The 16,458-nt window shown below is 38.8% G+C and overlaps 1 long non-coding RNA gene across 1 annotated transcript in view; it reads left to right on the top strand.

The window, feature by feature from the left end:
- Nucleotides 1-14,450: 14,450 nt before the first annotated feature.
- Nucleotides 14,451-16,458, top strand: part of LOC142829408 (uncharacterized) — a 48,148-nt gene continuing 46,140 nt past the window's right edge. The window contains exons 1-2 of the long non-coding RNA XR_012903805.2: nt 14,451-14,526; nt 14,620-14,707. This is a non-coding gene — a long non-coding RNA (uncharacterized LOC142829408). The remainder of the gene's footprint in view (nt 14,527-14,619; nt 14,708-16,458) is intronic.

Here is a 16,458-nt window from a genome sequence, read left to right as displayed (position 1 = left end):
TTAAAAAAAAAACCTTGTTAAAGCTCACCAGCAGAGTCTATATGAACCGATTAAATCCCAATACATAAGCGAACTTTAGAAATCAGATTCCAATCAAGTGCATTACCTCACTTTCTGGTGAAGTAAAATACTTTAGGTAAGCCCCCAAATTATGTTTTTGTTTAAAGCAAGACACTGGACCTTTCCTTTTGGAAGCCAGACTTCAGAATGTGGACACATTGTGAGGATACCCATAATCTCCTTCTTCTGCATCCCCTAATGAGACTGTCCCTTCCAGGGGGCAGTGAGCAGGAGAGGGTGGCTTCAGGCATCTCTTTCCTCTTCCCCAGTCCCTGGGAAAGCTGCCAAACTCTGTGTCTTGTGTTCTTAGAAGGCTGCAGTAATTATAGGGAAGTTCCCAGGTAGACTGCTCCTAGATTGGTCCAGTTCTCTGTATATCCAGCTGGTCAGATTACCCCTTCTTTCTGTTATTGCAATCTTCCCTTCCTCTGTTTACCCAGTAGCACTAGCCAGCACAATCAGGGTGGCTATTAGACTTTTCCAGGCCCTCGGCAAGCAGGTAGGGGTGGATCTGGTCCCCTGGAAGGGTGTGGACTTGGGCAGAAGGGGCAGGAAAATAGCCTCCCCCTGCAAGTCCAGCAGTCCTAGGGCTCCAGTGGTGATTTAAAGGGCCCAGGGCTCCAACCACTGCCATTTCAGCTGTAGCTGCTCCTCTTTGCTCTCCCTCACCTTGTCAGCAGACATAAGCACAATGATATACATTCAGGTGATGGCACTCAATGAATCCCAAGGCTTGACATTCACTGCCCTTGTTTTGCTTCTTTCTGCTCCCTGACTCCTTGTTCTCACCAAAAATTTTAGAAACCTGGCATCTGTGGCCATCTATACAAGTGAATAGTGGGTACAGTGACCAAAAGTCCAAGGAGAGGGCCCAAACCCACTCCTAGCTTCTTCAATTCATGCTAAGTGCAAACACAACTTCCTTTTGCTAAATCATGTTTATGGGTGCTGTAAGCTGGCAGATTCAAACCAGCAATCTTCTGAAAACTAACACATATGCTACCCCACACGTTATCTGTTGTCAACTTGACAACCTTTTAAAAGATTCAGGATTAGTTCAACAGTCTAGTAATCTAGAATAAAAACACATGTCATGTATATACCATGTACAATATGTATTATAAATGTCACATATTTTACATAGAGGAGTGGGCTCTGCCATGCCCTTCCCCACTTCTTGTTGCCCTCAGCTCTGGAATACCCTGCTTCAGGTGAATATGGGACTGTGTTAGGGGTATGGGATTTGAAGTACCTGTTAATAAGGCCTCTACCGCTAGAGAGTTTTCTGTTGGCCACTTACTGCAATTTGATATTGCTTGAATGGCTTAAAGTGGCCATTGTGGACTGGAAAATGCAGTCCATAATTGATAATGATAGTCTTTCAACAACTAATGGCAAAAAAGAACAGATGGATCACATCAACCCTGGGAACAGGCAGATATAGATATGATGTGTAGGAAGTCCAATAGATGATCGGGTTTTGAAGACATACCTATGTCATAGAACTGGAAGGGACCTCAGGAGGTCATTGAGTCCAGTTGCTTGCCCTCATAGCAGGGCCAAGTACCATTCCTGATAGATTTACCCCAGATCCCTAAGTGGCCCACTCAGGAATTGAACTCACTTCCCTTGGTCTAGCAGGACAATGCACAAACCACTTAACTATCCCTTGCTCCCATGAAGCCACCTCTTTAACATTTATTTCAGTAAAAAATATACATAGCAAAGCATGTAAAAGTCTCTGAAGTTTGACTTATATCTGGCAAAAAAAGTCTTGTAGTATTTTTAAATAGGACATAGTACTGTATTTAAAAAATGGTGAATTACATGATTTCAGATATTTAAACCTGAAATTTCATAGTGTTGTGATTGTAGGGATCCTCACCTAAAAAAGAGTCATGCAGAGGTTGCAAGGTTATTGAATGGGGATTGTAGCATTGTTACCCTTACATCTGTGAAGTGACATTTTTACTTTTGCATTGCTGCCTTTAGAGGTGGGCTGTTAGCAGCCACCACTCCCTGGCCACCAAGCTCTAAAAGCAGCAGTATAGAAGTAACGGTGATATGGGTATGGTATTGTCACCCTTACTTCTGCACTGCTCCTGGTGGGGTATTGCCTTCAAAGCTGGGCACCCGGCCTAAATTACAACCATTACTCTCTGGCCCCTCTTCCCCTGATCAGCTTTGAAGGCAGCATGGCAATACTGTGACCCTCCTAAAATAATCCTGTGATTCCCCTGCAGTTTCCTTTTGGGTCAGCACCCTCAATTTGAGAAATACTAGCCTCCCCTGTAAAATCTGTATAATTAGGGTAAAAGTACAAAAAAGGTCAGATTTCACAGTTCAGCAAGGCTGAGAATTTGGTAGAGCCCTATCCATAACAATGTAGTTAAAAGACAGCTAAAAGGAGTCGGCTTTTGTCGGCTTTCTGTTTTTGTTGTTCAGGGTTTTTTTTTCAATTACTTAGTCATCAACGGCACATCTACACTACCGAGAAGATAGATGGTGCCACGGTCAATCTGCTGGGGTTTGATTTTAGTGAGCCTAATGAAAATGCACTAAATCAATCTCAGAGGCCACTCTGTTGGTGCTGGTACTCCTGCTCCTTGTGAAGAGTAAGGAAAGCTGCCGGGAATGTTTACTCTCATCGACCTCCCGATGTGTGGACAGGAATTTAAGATATATCAACTCCAGCTATGCAGTTAAGGTATCTTAGGTCAACCTTCCCCTCAAGAGTAGACCAAGCCCAAAAGTCCTTATATACTTCCATGCATTTGTACTGCACTCCGTGACCTTCTCTCACCATTTATTTTCAAACTCTTTTTGCTTATGGGTAATTTCTTTCCCATATAGTGCTCTGTAGCTCAAAAAACAAAAAGCAAAAACCAAAAAAAGATCTCAGGCAACTTTCTTTACTTATATTTGTATTAGAAGAGTTTCAGGGGACTTCCAGCAAAATAAAATAAAAAATCCTGGGATCATTAATTTCACTCCTTAGTGGTGACCAACTAGAAAATTCTTTCCACAACAATAATAAAGGCAACAGCATGCAGGTAGGCATAATAGCAATAATCTTCCACCAAGAAATGAAGTAAGAACATTCTGCACCAAAGAAAGTAATTCATTCATCTGCCATTCTTTATTTTGGAATGAACTGTTTAGTATCACTAGGCTCAAAACCCTGCAAAAACAAGACTTTTTAAAAATCAAATTGATAAAGAAATGGAAGAAATCCATCAGTGCAACACATTTCAGCTGTCAGATTGTGGACCACTTATAATCAAGTTATAAATATTTATGGAAGTTCTGTTCTTCCTTATCTGCTCTGTTTTTGTGTTATTTTGTTATTACAAATGCCTAAAGTAATACTACATCTACACCAAAGTACTTCGACAAAAAAAAATTGAATATTCATTTTGTCTCTTCAGATATTTGAATGTTGTTCATTAATTTCAACTTTTCTGCAAATGTTGCATAAAATGTTGCATGCTAGGAAAAGTCTAATACAATTGGAATAAATAGATTCAAAATTCATTTATTGAAATAAATTATTTTCAAGGCTCTTTAGGGAGGGTGACTCCTGTTATATTTTCAAAATTTCTAGCATTGAAAAATGATCATAAGCTATTTCTGTGTAACTTAAATTTTTAGTGTATGGCTGATCAAAACACGACACAACTAATTTATGGGAAATCCATGGAAAACTACTAGATAGATGTGCAGTGAGATTTGAACTGAAGAAATGGGGGGAAAAGAGACCATGGAACAAAGAGTGAAGATAGAGTTGGGGGGGAGGGAAAGACTAGGAGAGAGATATAACAAAAGAAAAATGGACTTTGAATCAATTTCCAAGAAATTACCATTATATTCACACTCATTATTTGTCAAACTTTGCCTTTTTGGGGTACTATAATGTATTCAGATGAGTCATTTTGGGATATTTCAAGCTCAGGTTTTTTGGTTTTCATATTAAAAAGGAGCACAATTATTTTGAAAATGAGAACTGAACAGAACACATGACCTCAGACTACTTTAATTCTCTCATTCTATTTAAAAGAATATCCATGGGTAACAGATTTAGCATATTTCATTTGGTAAACTAATTTTTTGTGTGAAGTTTTAATATATATAATAGGTTATCCTGTCTTAAAAATAGAAATAGATAAAGAGTATGTTTCAGCTTCTTAATACCATGCAAACTGAGTTGCAAGATTAGCATTGCATATAGCTCACCAAACTAATTGAGTGGATAATCGCTATTGGCTTATAATAAATTGATAGTGCAGTAATGGAGAATTAAAACTAATATAGCAAGAGTAATTCAAATCTCATTTCTAAGCCACTTGAATTAGGCATTTCCAGTTGCTTTTTTAACGTGAAGATTATAAGAAGAAATCTATCAGCATTTTCAGCTCTTGTATTCTGTGCTGTACGCTATATTACATCAATTCTCGTGGTTGAAAATGTATCAGCTTTCACATATCCATGGAACTATTCTCCAGCACAAAGGCAGTTTCACTGATTAATATGACAGTGAACATGTCTTTCTTCTTAGGAAGAAACAATTGATAATGGTAAGGTTATTCATTACTATCAGGTATATCTAATCACTGACCTATGGATTAGTGGGTGAAAATATCTTTTATTAGATCAGCTTCTGCTGGTGAGAGAGACAAGTTTTTGAGCTTACACCAAGCATAAGGTAGCATAGACTGTTTAGTGTAACAAGTTAATACAGTACAAGGGATCATTCATGGTCATGTGACTAATACTCACATGACTAACATTCCTTAAGTCATAGGAAGGACAACATTGCATTCAGCTGTGTTCACACTGAAGCAACGGACAGTGTGAAAGTAACATTCTATTGGACAATAGCTAACAACTATATGCATTAAGACTATTCTGAAACTGCATAGCATCATCTAGAAAGTGTGTGGACATTCACAAGGCATGCTGATATTTTACTGGCTGCCACTAACAGCAAATCTGTCAGCTTAAGTTGGTTGGCATACTCTGTCCTTAAGGGGTTATGGCACAAAAACTGAGTGCTGATGAGGCACATTTCTGCCAAGAACTACAAGAAATTAATTTTATTCATTGATCACTGGAGTGCACCCGAGCTTGTATCAAAAAAGAAAAGAAAGCAAGGCCATATTAAAATGTGCACTTAACCTTCCAACCAAGCTATCAGCACCATCCTCACTGAGGTGATTGAGCAAACCTAAGGTAAAATTACTTGAATCTATATTTGAAAGCTAACATGTACATCATACTTTAATTAGGCAAAGACCATGATCTCAGGAGGGTGGCTCTTATAAACCAACTTCTCCTAGACAATAGTATTCTTATTCTCTAATCCTTCTCTCGCTAATGAGCAAATTGATGATAAAAATGTACTTCTGAAGTCAGAGATTAGCTTTGCCTTAGTCTTTTTGAAAAGCAGAATTTCAGGATGTTTAATAAATAGGATATACTGTGTGATACTAGGTAAGGGCCTGGGAAAGAAACTGTGTGGAGTCTCGATACATTCTTATCAAACAAATTATAAATCATGACTTCTCCATTACATAGAATTAAGAAAACAAACAAAAGGAATTGAAATTTTTTTAATAATCAGATGAAACTACTGAAGAAAGGGCTATAAATTTTGCTTATCTGAATGAATAAGTAGGTCTCGGAGCTTTGTGAAGCAGTTCTTCTGAGAAGCTGAGCATAGTTAAACTCAAATCTTTTTCTTCCTTACTCTCTCTTACTAATTCTTTCTTAGATGTAGAATGCTGTCTACAGGTTATACCCACATAGGCAAAGAAAATATTACATGGATGCAAAACTACTCCAATAACTTAGGGTATATCTACACTGCCACCCTAGTTAGAACTAGGGTGGCTAATGTAGGCATTCGAAGTTGCAAATGAAGCCCAGATTTAAATATTCCGGGCTTCATTTGCATCTTGCCAGGCGCCGCCCTTAGTGCGGACTCCGTGCCCGTGGCTACATGCGGCACAGAGTAGGTAATTCGAATTAGGCTCTCTAATTCGAACTACTGTTACTCCTCGTGGAACATCTCTTCCCCTATTTACAACACATCTCTTCTCCCAGGTACTCTCCCTTTCAGCTTACAATGTAGAGAGAAACTTTCTGCATTTTTGAAGTTTTGAGAATGTCACTCTTTTCTCTAAGGTTAATAGTCTTGTAATTTTTTTCCCCCTATGGAATTTCCTAAGGTGCTGGATGGTTAGTTTGCTTTAAGGTTGGGATGCTTCATCATTTTCTGGATTACAGTAGAGTGAGCTCACCAGCATCATTGGGTTACACAATGAGGGAAGGGCTCTTTTGAACTCACTTTAACTTTTGCATAGTTTTACTTATGAGTGTCCCTTTGGCTCTTGTAGCTGCAGATCCCCAAATCACTAGAGGTATTCTGTGTGATTTTAATAGGGCGAGGCTGTGGATGAGAAGCAGATAATATCCCTTGTCCTCTCTATGCACTCAGAATATCCTGTGAGACATGGATAAATTATTGTAAGTTCCTCCTCATTCCCTTTCCTTCAAAAAAAAAAAAATTCTGGCAATGTTCTTAAACAGAAAGTAGACCATTGTGGGGGGTTTTAATTCTCAAATGGGTTCATGTTTAAAAATATGTCAGCTAATATTTCAAATGCAGTATTTAAAAAAAAAACTTTATAAAACTGATACCCAGAAACAAAAATGAAAAGTTGATTGGTATTTTATTACAATATCCTCTTATGATTTTGCCTTACTATTGTGCTACTGATTTTTTGTATCAAGCAGCAAGATGGTGTAACCAGGACAGGTGTCAGCAGTCTCAGCCATCTGCTGCACTAGATTGTGTACATAGTTATTCAGAATAATACTATCATCTTAATATTCCCGGATATCCTAATGAGTTTCTCACTCTAATTAAATGTGCAACTTGTAGAGAGCATTGGCTGCCAGATTGTTCTGACTGTGAACAAGCTCTCATTGTCTAAAGAAAGCATATTTTCATAGAAGCACACTTCAGGTTTCTCTACTTATGATCACAAACGAGGTGAAATTTTATTTTTAATTAAACAAACTATAAATTAATAAATACCTAAAGCTACATACACAGATATATATATGCAAATGAACAGAGGCTGAATAGAAGGATTTAAAACATTTAATTTCACCTTTGCATACATAGAGACATTAGTTTCATTGCAATTGCAGAGAAACAGATGGAAAATCAGAAGGTGATTGACTGCTCAGAGTTAAAATTATATGCAGCGATGTCACAGAAACCTCACAGGAATAACACCAAGGCACGACAACATGTTAGTTCTATCACTATTTAGGATTTCATTATTACAGTAATAAGAAAGAATTTTCTTCAGCAAGCTTTGGGATAGTACTGTTGAATGGACATCCTTAACTTTAGAGCACGCTCTCTCTCTCTCTCTCTCTCTCTCTCTCTCTCTCACACACACACACACACACACACACACACACACACACACACACCCACACCCCTTAGATGATAGAAAGTGATTTTTCTGCATTCTGTTAATTTTTGACTGCTCAGGCTAGTACTGTATCTTCATCTAGAAGAAGTTTTCATTATGTCTAAGATAGGACTTCATAAATATGTCTAGTAAACTGCACAATTCCATCAGTGTTTGAGTTAAAATGCTTGGTTCTAATGTTCAGGAAACAGGTCAGCCGGAGAGAAGGCACTACCCGTCAATGACATGAGCAGCCAGGTGCAGACTAAGATTAACATCTAACATTCAATGTTTTATGCTACATATTTCAGTGCTTCACTTTAGCATGGGGTAGGGGACTTGTAAAAGACAATAAAATGTCATAATTTGCCCTGTAGATATTGCAATTTTCAACTGCTCTGCTTGAAATCCATATAAAGCAGAGCAACTGCTGAAAATAATTCCAACAAATACTTTTTTTTGCAATTTTTAGATAAATTTCCTTTGATTCTGTTTTTCCCCTTTTTGTTTTCCCTTTACACTGATATTTTAGAAGAAAGAATAAGCAAGGTTTCACCAAAATAGAAATTTTAAGAGAATATTGTGGAATATTCTTGTAATGCACATTTTTATTTCAAAATCTTAAGTATTTGCACCAGAAAATTGAAACTAAATTAATCTTACAAAATGTGCTGAATAAATTAAATCCCATCCTAAGGATAACAGTTTCATATTAATATTGACGCAGTCCTTTTTATAAAAAACAAAATCTATGTCATACATTCTGTTATATTCATTTTAATCTTCCTAATTTAGTAAGAGATCACAAAGGCTATATTTGCATTTGTAATGTGCCCTTGGAGCATAAGTTTATTCAACATTTCATTCATATTAGATCTCTGAGTTGAAAGGTAAGATGCCAATGAGAGCAGATCATTTAACAGGCTATTTTAGGTGTAAAGCCACAGCCATATATATTCATAATCTTAACTTTAGTCACTTGAGTCATACCATTGGAAAAAAAAAATCCTAAATTTGTCCTTTAAGCCTCCTGAAGGACATTCTCCCTTGAGCCAGATTTCTGTGTGAGAATCATTTTAAATAACATCTAAGAAGGAACATTTTAGTGAGAAATCTGATTATAGAATCAATAGCTTTCTTAAGGGGAAACACAAATGTTTTGTAGAATATATAAAATACTGCATTTCTTAGGAGAAAATGTACATGTTTGTGAACAAAACAATAAAATACTTAATTATCTGGTATTTATTTAAATATTATATTCAATAAGGGCAGGAGATCAAAACAATAGTGTGAAAATGCTTTTAATTAGAGGTTACATCATAGAGTATACTGATTTTATTTTTCATCTTCATACCTTAAGAATGAATACATACAGGATTCAGTACCAGTACCTGTATGGACACCATGGCTACGTCTACACTGGCATGATTTTCCGGAAATGCTTTTAACGGAAAAGTTTTTGGAAAAGCGCGTCTAGATTGGCAGGACGCTTTTCCAGAAAAGCACTTTTTGCAGAAAAGTGTCTGTGGCCAATCTAGACGTGCTTTTCCGCAAAAAAGCTCCGATCACCATTTTTGCAATCGAGGCTTTTTTGCGGAAAACAGTACTGTGCTGTCTACACTGGCCCTTTTGCGCAAAAGTCTTTCGGAAAACGACTTTTGCCTGAACGGGAGCAGCATAGTATTTCCGGAAAAGCACTGACAATTTTACATGAGCTTATCAGTGCTTTTCCAGAAATTCAAGCGGCCAGTGTAGACAGCCGGCAAGTTTTTCCGGAAAAGCTGCTGATTTTCCAGAAAAACTTGCCAGTCTAGACACAGCCCATCTGTTATAGAGACATAAAAAAGTTATTCAACAGAGATAAGCCTTTAACATGTGTGTGATGGGCCAGGGTGCACATTTGGGACAGTCAGCTGATGTGCTGAGACCATAATGAGCCTCTTTTCTCTGACAGCTTCAGCCTGCAGTACCCTGGGTGGAGGAGGGGACTGAGTCAGACACACTAGCCTATTGCAAGACACAGCATCCAGGCCACTCCCCCAAACCACAGACTTTAACTGAAAATATCACAGCAAGATCCTGGTCTTCAGTACTCAGATACCCAGTCCCTCTAGCAGAAGTGGTGTTGTGGCACAGGGTCCCCAACAACTGGAGGCCCCACACTAGAGCAGCAAAAAAACCTAATGCTGTGTTTCCCAGTTTTGTTCCTGTAAGTTTATGTTTGCTCTTGTAATAACACCCAAAAGGTATTTAGCTAGCGCATGAAGGCAAGGGACAAGTCAACAGTGAAATGGAATGGCCCATTAAAGAACATTTAGCTCACAATAGACCCAGAAAATACCTGCCTTGTCTACACTTGACCTAATGGACTTTTCCTCACATAGAAAGGGAAGGGGGCAGGTCAGAGATGCTTGAGGACTCCAGAAAAAAGAGCCCACCAGGGAGGGACTGGCTGGAGCTGGGGGTGGGGGAAGGGGAGCGGAAGAGCTTGAGGCAGTTCAACCTGGTCAGGGGCAGCCCCTTTCTAAACTCCCCCAGTGCAGCCACTTTCTGAACTCCCCCAGCCCTGGTGGTAGTGTCCTGGTTCCTCTTGATCCGTGACTCAGTGCCTTCCCAAGGAGCCACCCCTTATTTTCTGCTTACTTCTAGCATTTCAAGGGTGGCAGTGGTGGAAATTGTACTCCTGCTGCAGCAAGCACAGATGCTCAAGGGATCAACTTCAGGCTTCACTACTACATAGGCCTAGGTCAGGGTGAGACTGACTTCCCACTGGGCTCACAGAGGGAAGGGGCAGAGTGCGTTATGGGGGTGCAGGAAATGAGCCCCAAATAGCAGTGGGAGCAGAGTGAGGTGGGCAGTGGGCTACGGTGGAATTAGTTGGATATGGTACAGAGACTCTACTAGCCTCATTGATTTCTGATTCCTCCCTTGCAATGATCAAAGATCAGAGGTCTGCTGACTTTTTCATATTCTCAGAAGCCTTTGATACCTGTCGTATAAGCAATATAGCTTTTGCTCCAGTGGCTTTTCTCTTTCCTCTCCAACTGTCAAAGGCTGTTCCTCTTGAACACAATAGCAACACTTCTTTTGATATCAATGGGAACAGGATTTGGTCCCAACAAGAGAAAACAGAATGTGATTTTGATCAATTGTTTATCTATCTAGAGACAGTTCTCGTGTATGTTATTGTGTCAGATTGATTTTGATTGCCCCTCCTGTATGTCATGCTGAAGAAAATAATAGAACAATTGATGTACATAGCATCCATAGTTCTGTGCCTCTTGCTCTTTCTGCATGTTTTTCGATAGAAGTATGGACGAAAATTCTGAAAGCCACGACAGTAAGAAATTAAGTGAATTCCACCAAGAGGACATAGACACAAATCTTTCTGAAGACAAAGTGAAACGTTTCATTCATTTTATTGAAAATGATGAGGACTGTGCTTCTGAGATCACCATTTGTTATTATATATACTTGTATGTGATGGTTTGCAGGTAACCTTTCAAAATGTAACCATTTTGAAAATATTTTTACAATATCTGTCACAATGCTTCTATTGAATATTCTTGTTCTGTATTGAAAAAAGTGAAAAGTTATTTGTGAAATACAATCAGTCCAAACATTTGATGAAAGTGCCTCTTTACAAAATCTTACTCATTATGAATTGTCTATTTTTATTATAAAGCACTCTTATCCAAAGCATGTTACAATAGTTAGAGGATGAAGAAAAAAGAATGAAAATTGGGTGGCAGAGGATAAGAGAGTATATTCTTTTTCATGGCTTGGTCCTGAGGGGCTGATCAAGAATGAAATTGAGCAAAGGGCCTCTCTAATTCTAAATCTGCCACTAACCCTAGATAAATTTGTAGGTTTTATAGAGAGCTTAACAGTATATTTTCATGAATTGTCACCTCATAAAAATTGCTGTGCCAATGAATGAAGTATATAAATGCACTATATAAATGTGGAATTCACCATTGAGGACAGGTATATGCCTTATTACATGCTACACGAGGATCACTCAACAACCAATTCATAGATAAGTTCATTTGGACAATGAGTTTGGTCCAGTAGGGAGACAATACTGCAGTACTGTGTCCCCCTCTCTGGTTGCACAGAGAAGAAAACTGGAAAGCTGCTAAAGCAAGAGAAAGAGATGGCTTACCAAAGCAAAGAGTAATCAAAGGACTCCAGGGGAGGTGTAAAGGAAGTTTGGTCAAGAGAGGTGAAGGAGACAGATAGGGCAATATATATTCTTGTGTGATTAAGTAAAGAACAACACTATGTAAAATTATATGAAAAGTGTCTGCATGTGTTATATACAATACTTACCTTGCTAAGAGTCCATGTGGTAAACCAGAAGTCTCAGTCCTTCTGAGTGACATTCTGGGACACAATGGCTGTGTCTACACTGGGCCACTTATTCCGGAAAATCAGCCACTTTTCCAGAATAAGCTGCGAGCTGTCTACACTGGCCCTTGAATTTCCGGAAAAGCAACGATGCTCTACTGTACAAAATCAGCCGCTATTCCAGAAAAACTATTCTGCTCCCGCTCGAGCATAAGTCCTTATTCTGGAACACTGTTCTGGAAAAGGGCCAGTGTAGACAGCCCAGTAGTCTTTTCCGGAAAAAAGCCCCAATCGCGAAAATGACAATCTGGGCTCTTTTCCGGAAAGCGCGTCTACATTGGCCACAGATGCTTTTCCGGAAAAAGGGCTTTTCCGGAAAAGCAGCCTGCCAATGTAGATGCTCTTTTTCTGGAAATACTTATAATGAAAAATATTCTGTTTTAAGCATTTCCGGAAATTCATGCCAGTGTAGACACAGCCAATGGGTTTAATCTGTTGAGGTGTTTGAGGACTCAGCATTCTTCCTTATAAAGGTTAGTAGTAGAGCCCTGTTTCTGTGAAGGGGTAATGGGTTTAATCTGTTGAGGTGTTTAAGGACTCAGCATTCTTCCTTATAAAGGTTAGTAGTAGAGCCCTGTTTCTGTGAAGGGGTAACAAAATAAGAGTCAGTATCCAAGAAATGTGACTGCATGACAGTGTCAGAGAAGATGAGAGAGGAAAAAAATGCTTCAGCCTACTAAGATGCAGGGAAACTTAAAATGTGTGAGGAGTTCAGTGTCTAGGTCCACACACAGCAGCCTGATGAGCCACCATTGAGGGAGCCCGACGAGATCTGTGGCAGAGAGCACACCCCATCTGCAATTAAAGGATCAAATCCCTTTAATTTAAATGAATTTAAACTAATTTAAACCATCTGATAATTTTGTCCTGAGCTTTGAAGGACTTCTTGGAATTGTCCAATTTTACTTACTGGTTTACGGGGACTTCTAAGGCTAATATTAAATGTTTATTCTTTTACTAGTAGAGGCAAAATCTAGCTAGTGGTGTTGACTTCCTATAATAACATTAAAGAGTCATATGGAACTCCCTGCTACAGGTGATCTCCAATTTGCATCATTCTCACCACAAATGTAGCTCGTTCTATATTACAGATAAGACACTAGGGCTACATCTAGACTGGCATGGTTTTCCGGAAATGCTTTTAACAGAAAAGTTTTCCGTTAAAAGCATTTTCGGAAAAGAGCGTCTAGATTGACACGGATGCTTTTCCGCAAAAGCACTTTTTGCGGAAAAGCGTCCCTGGCCAATCTAGACGCGCTTTTGTGCAAAAAAGCCCCGATCGCCATTTTTGCGATCGGGGCTTTTTTGTGCAAAACAAATCTCAGCTGTCTACACTGGCCCTTTTGTGCAAAAGGGACTTTTGCCCGAATGGGAGCAGCATAGTATTTCCTCAAAAAGCACTGATTTCTTACAGTAGGAAGTCAGTACTTTTGCGGAAATTCAAGCGGCAAGTGTAGACAGCTAGCAAATTTTCCGGAAAAGCGGCTGATTTTCTGGAAAGATTTGCCAGTCTAGACACAGCCAAGGAGAAGACTGAAAAATGAGAAAAATCCTGCTCATTGCAGTTTTGTTCTTCGTTCTACTGCTTTTTAAATCTGAAATTATCTAAATGGCTTCTGCTACTTAGAACCAGTTTTCTTCATATTTTTGCCATCTTTGGAGATGCCACTCATACTTTCTTTCCTGGTTGTTTTCCAAGCACAGATGGCATTTCTACTATACTTCATATAGCACTCTAATGACACAAGACTACTGTATTCATCCTACTTTCTTTTGCTGGCAATGACTCTGCTAGTAATTTGCAGTTGATACCAATGATTTTGAGAAAGATCAGTAATTTTTTCTACTCTCAAGAGTTCAACTAACTAAAATGTTACTAACTCAATTTTATTTATAAATGGAAAAAGAACAAAATAGAGCAAAGTAAAAGAATTCTCGCTATTCATGAAAATGCATGTGTTGCCTTTAATAGGAATCATATTTAGCCTTTAGCAGAGCAGAATAAGAGCCTCCCAGCTCTGCCATTGAATTATTATGCTGAATTATTATATGGTTGTTGACCACTTGACCTCTTATGAATCAGGTTATCCATGTGTAAAGCTCATATAGTAATGGCTATAGTTCACTTACCAAATTTTCAGCAGTTGAGAAACTCCATGTTTCTATTCAAATTATTTTGCTTTCTTTGAATTAAAGATGAACTGTAAAGATGAACTGTAAATTATTTTCATGCATGTATGTGTGCTTTGTGAGGCACTGCAGGAAAAAATTAAATGGTATCCTACAAAATTAACACCTGTGTGATACAGCAAAGTGGAGAGCTGTGCTTTAACAACTTGAGATCAAGGACTACACCAACCCTAGTCCACACCTGCAAAGTAACTTGGTCATTCAAAAATGTTGATCAGACTTCTCACTCATACTTGCTAAAATAATCCATTATGCTTTGTTGTCCAAAAACCTATTGCCAACTGATGCAACTATAACCCACAGGTGTGTTACTTGTTCTCTTCCGAGACTAAACCCCATATGAATCTATGTACAGAAGTGGAAATCCCAACAACTGGTAAGTTATACCATCATTGTTGTTCAGATATGAAAGGAAACTTCTGGGTTTCATGGGAAACAAAGATCAAACAAGCATATCCCTTTTCCACAGGTTCTGTTTCACTGAATATGGTCAGACAGAGCTTTAAAAGCAACAGTTATGATGAACGAGAAAGAGGGAGGAAGTGACTTATTTGCAGGTAGAGTCACATGATTTATGTTAAATAAATTACAGTATCTTTAAGTAATCTCATTTCACACAAACCAGATTATTCCATGTGTTACTACAAGAGATTTCTTGGCTTTATGAAGTACGGTAGGATTTGATACGACTAAGGAAAATGTACCATGCTCTCTTTGCTATTGTTTTACATTATTAAGAAGAAGAATCAATGTTTCAGTTCCCAGAGATGATCCTGCCAGAACTTTAAGTGGGTAGCGAGGAGTGAACTTCATAACTTCATTTACCAAGAGATGTATAAATAAGCAACCTTTTTAAAAGTTAAGTCTCAACCTGAAAGATACAAGGAATAAGAGTAGACCATGAATTGCAGGGGTGGGGAACCTTTTTTTTTGGGGGGGGGAGGGTCAGGGCCACTGACCCATAGGAGAATCATTTGGGGGCTGCAGACAAGAGATAAACAAACAAAAAGCCCACCTCTCACCAGCGTGGGCTTAGCAATGCTAAATCCATGCAAACTGGGGGCCTTAGGTTTCCTACCCCTGATGTATTGTGTATCCATCATTCATTGTCCATTAAAATGTTAAATCATGTTGAAGTGCCTGGGAATACTTCATATGCACAAACGGAATTGTCTTTTACTGTGACCATAAGTAGTATGGGTTCTTTTCTTTTACTCAGGGAGACATTGCTGAGATTGCAAAGTAAAATGAATTGCCTGTAGCTTGCTGGACAAAGTTCCAGAGAACCATACAGGGGTCAATAGGCTTTTCAGTGTGAAATGGTAATAAAAGAGAAGAAGCACAACTGAATTTTCCAAAGACATGGAGATTCAAGGAAGAAATACATCACTGTCAAATTTATTGTCACTGCTATGCCACAACATTTAAAGGAACTGGAAGACAAGAACACTCCCCCACCCCCAGAAAATCTGTCTGAGCTGCCTCATTTGAGGTTCTATAGAAGTTAGAAACATTGAAGCATCTCATAGTTCAGTGGATTAAAGAGATTAATTCTTTGTTTTGCCTGAGCTGCACTCAAAGAGCTGTAAAAGTGGCTTTTTGCCCCCAGACTCAGTTGAGGCTCATAAGAGACTGTTTATGCTCCCAGCACAACTTAGAAAAGATTCAAGATTTCCCATACAAGCCTCCTAGTCAGAAGGCAGGAGGGGGTGGGAGTGGCATAATGCTGGAATAGCTATTGCTGTTCTATAAGGAAACAATCAATCACACAGAGAGATTCTTCAGTTGGCTTAGTAAAGCCTATCAAACCCAGAAGCCTTTGCTTTTAAACTTTGCTTATTGTTGGATACGAGTAGCAGGGGGAATGTAATGTAATAACTAGCTTATTCTCATAGCTAGTCATTATTAAAACTCCCCTTTTCTACAGACATCAGGACTACCCCAGCCCTTTCCAGATTCAGAAGGGCATGCAAGACCGATTTATTTTCATGAGACTTCCTGCTATAATGTCTAGAAACTAGTCCCATTAATTCAGTGAACAAAACAAACTAGTGTAAGCATGATTCACCGTCATTGTGCTTGATGTAATGTAATACCAAGCATAGGTGAACAGAAGAGATAGGGATACAGGTTATTACTCATAAACATAGTGCTTATCCAAAATACCCTCAGCTCTTTATAAAATCTAAATAGGCTCATATAATACGCAGTAGAAGAGAGCTAGGTGGAGAAACCTTTGTGCTCCACTCGATTTCTCCATTGAGGGAAACAACTTTCCCACCTGTGCTTTCCCCTACTACCTGTAGTC

The sequence above is a fragment of the Pelodiscus sinensis genome, chromosome 4 (assembly GCF_052426305.1).
Source record: "Pelodiscus sinensis isolate ZL-2025 chromosome 4, ASM5242630v1, whole genome shotgun sequence".
NCBI lineage: Eukaryota > Metazoa > Chordata > Testudines > Trionychidae > Pelodiscus > Pelodiscus sinensis.
This window is presented reverse-complemented; position numbering and strand designations above follow the sequence as displayed.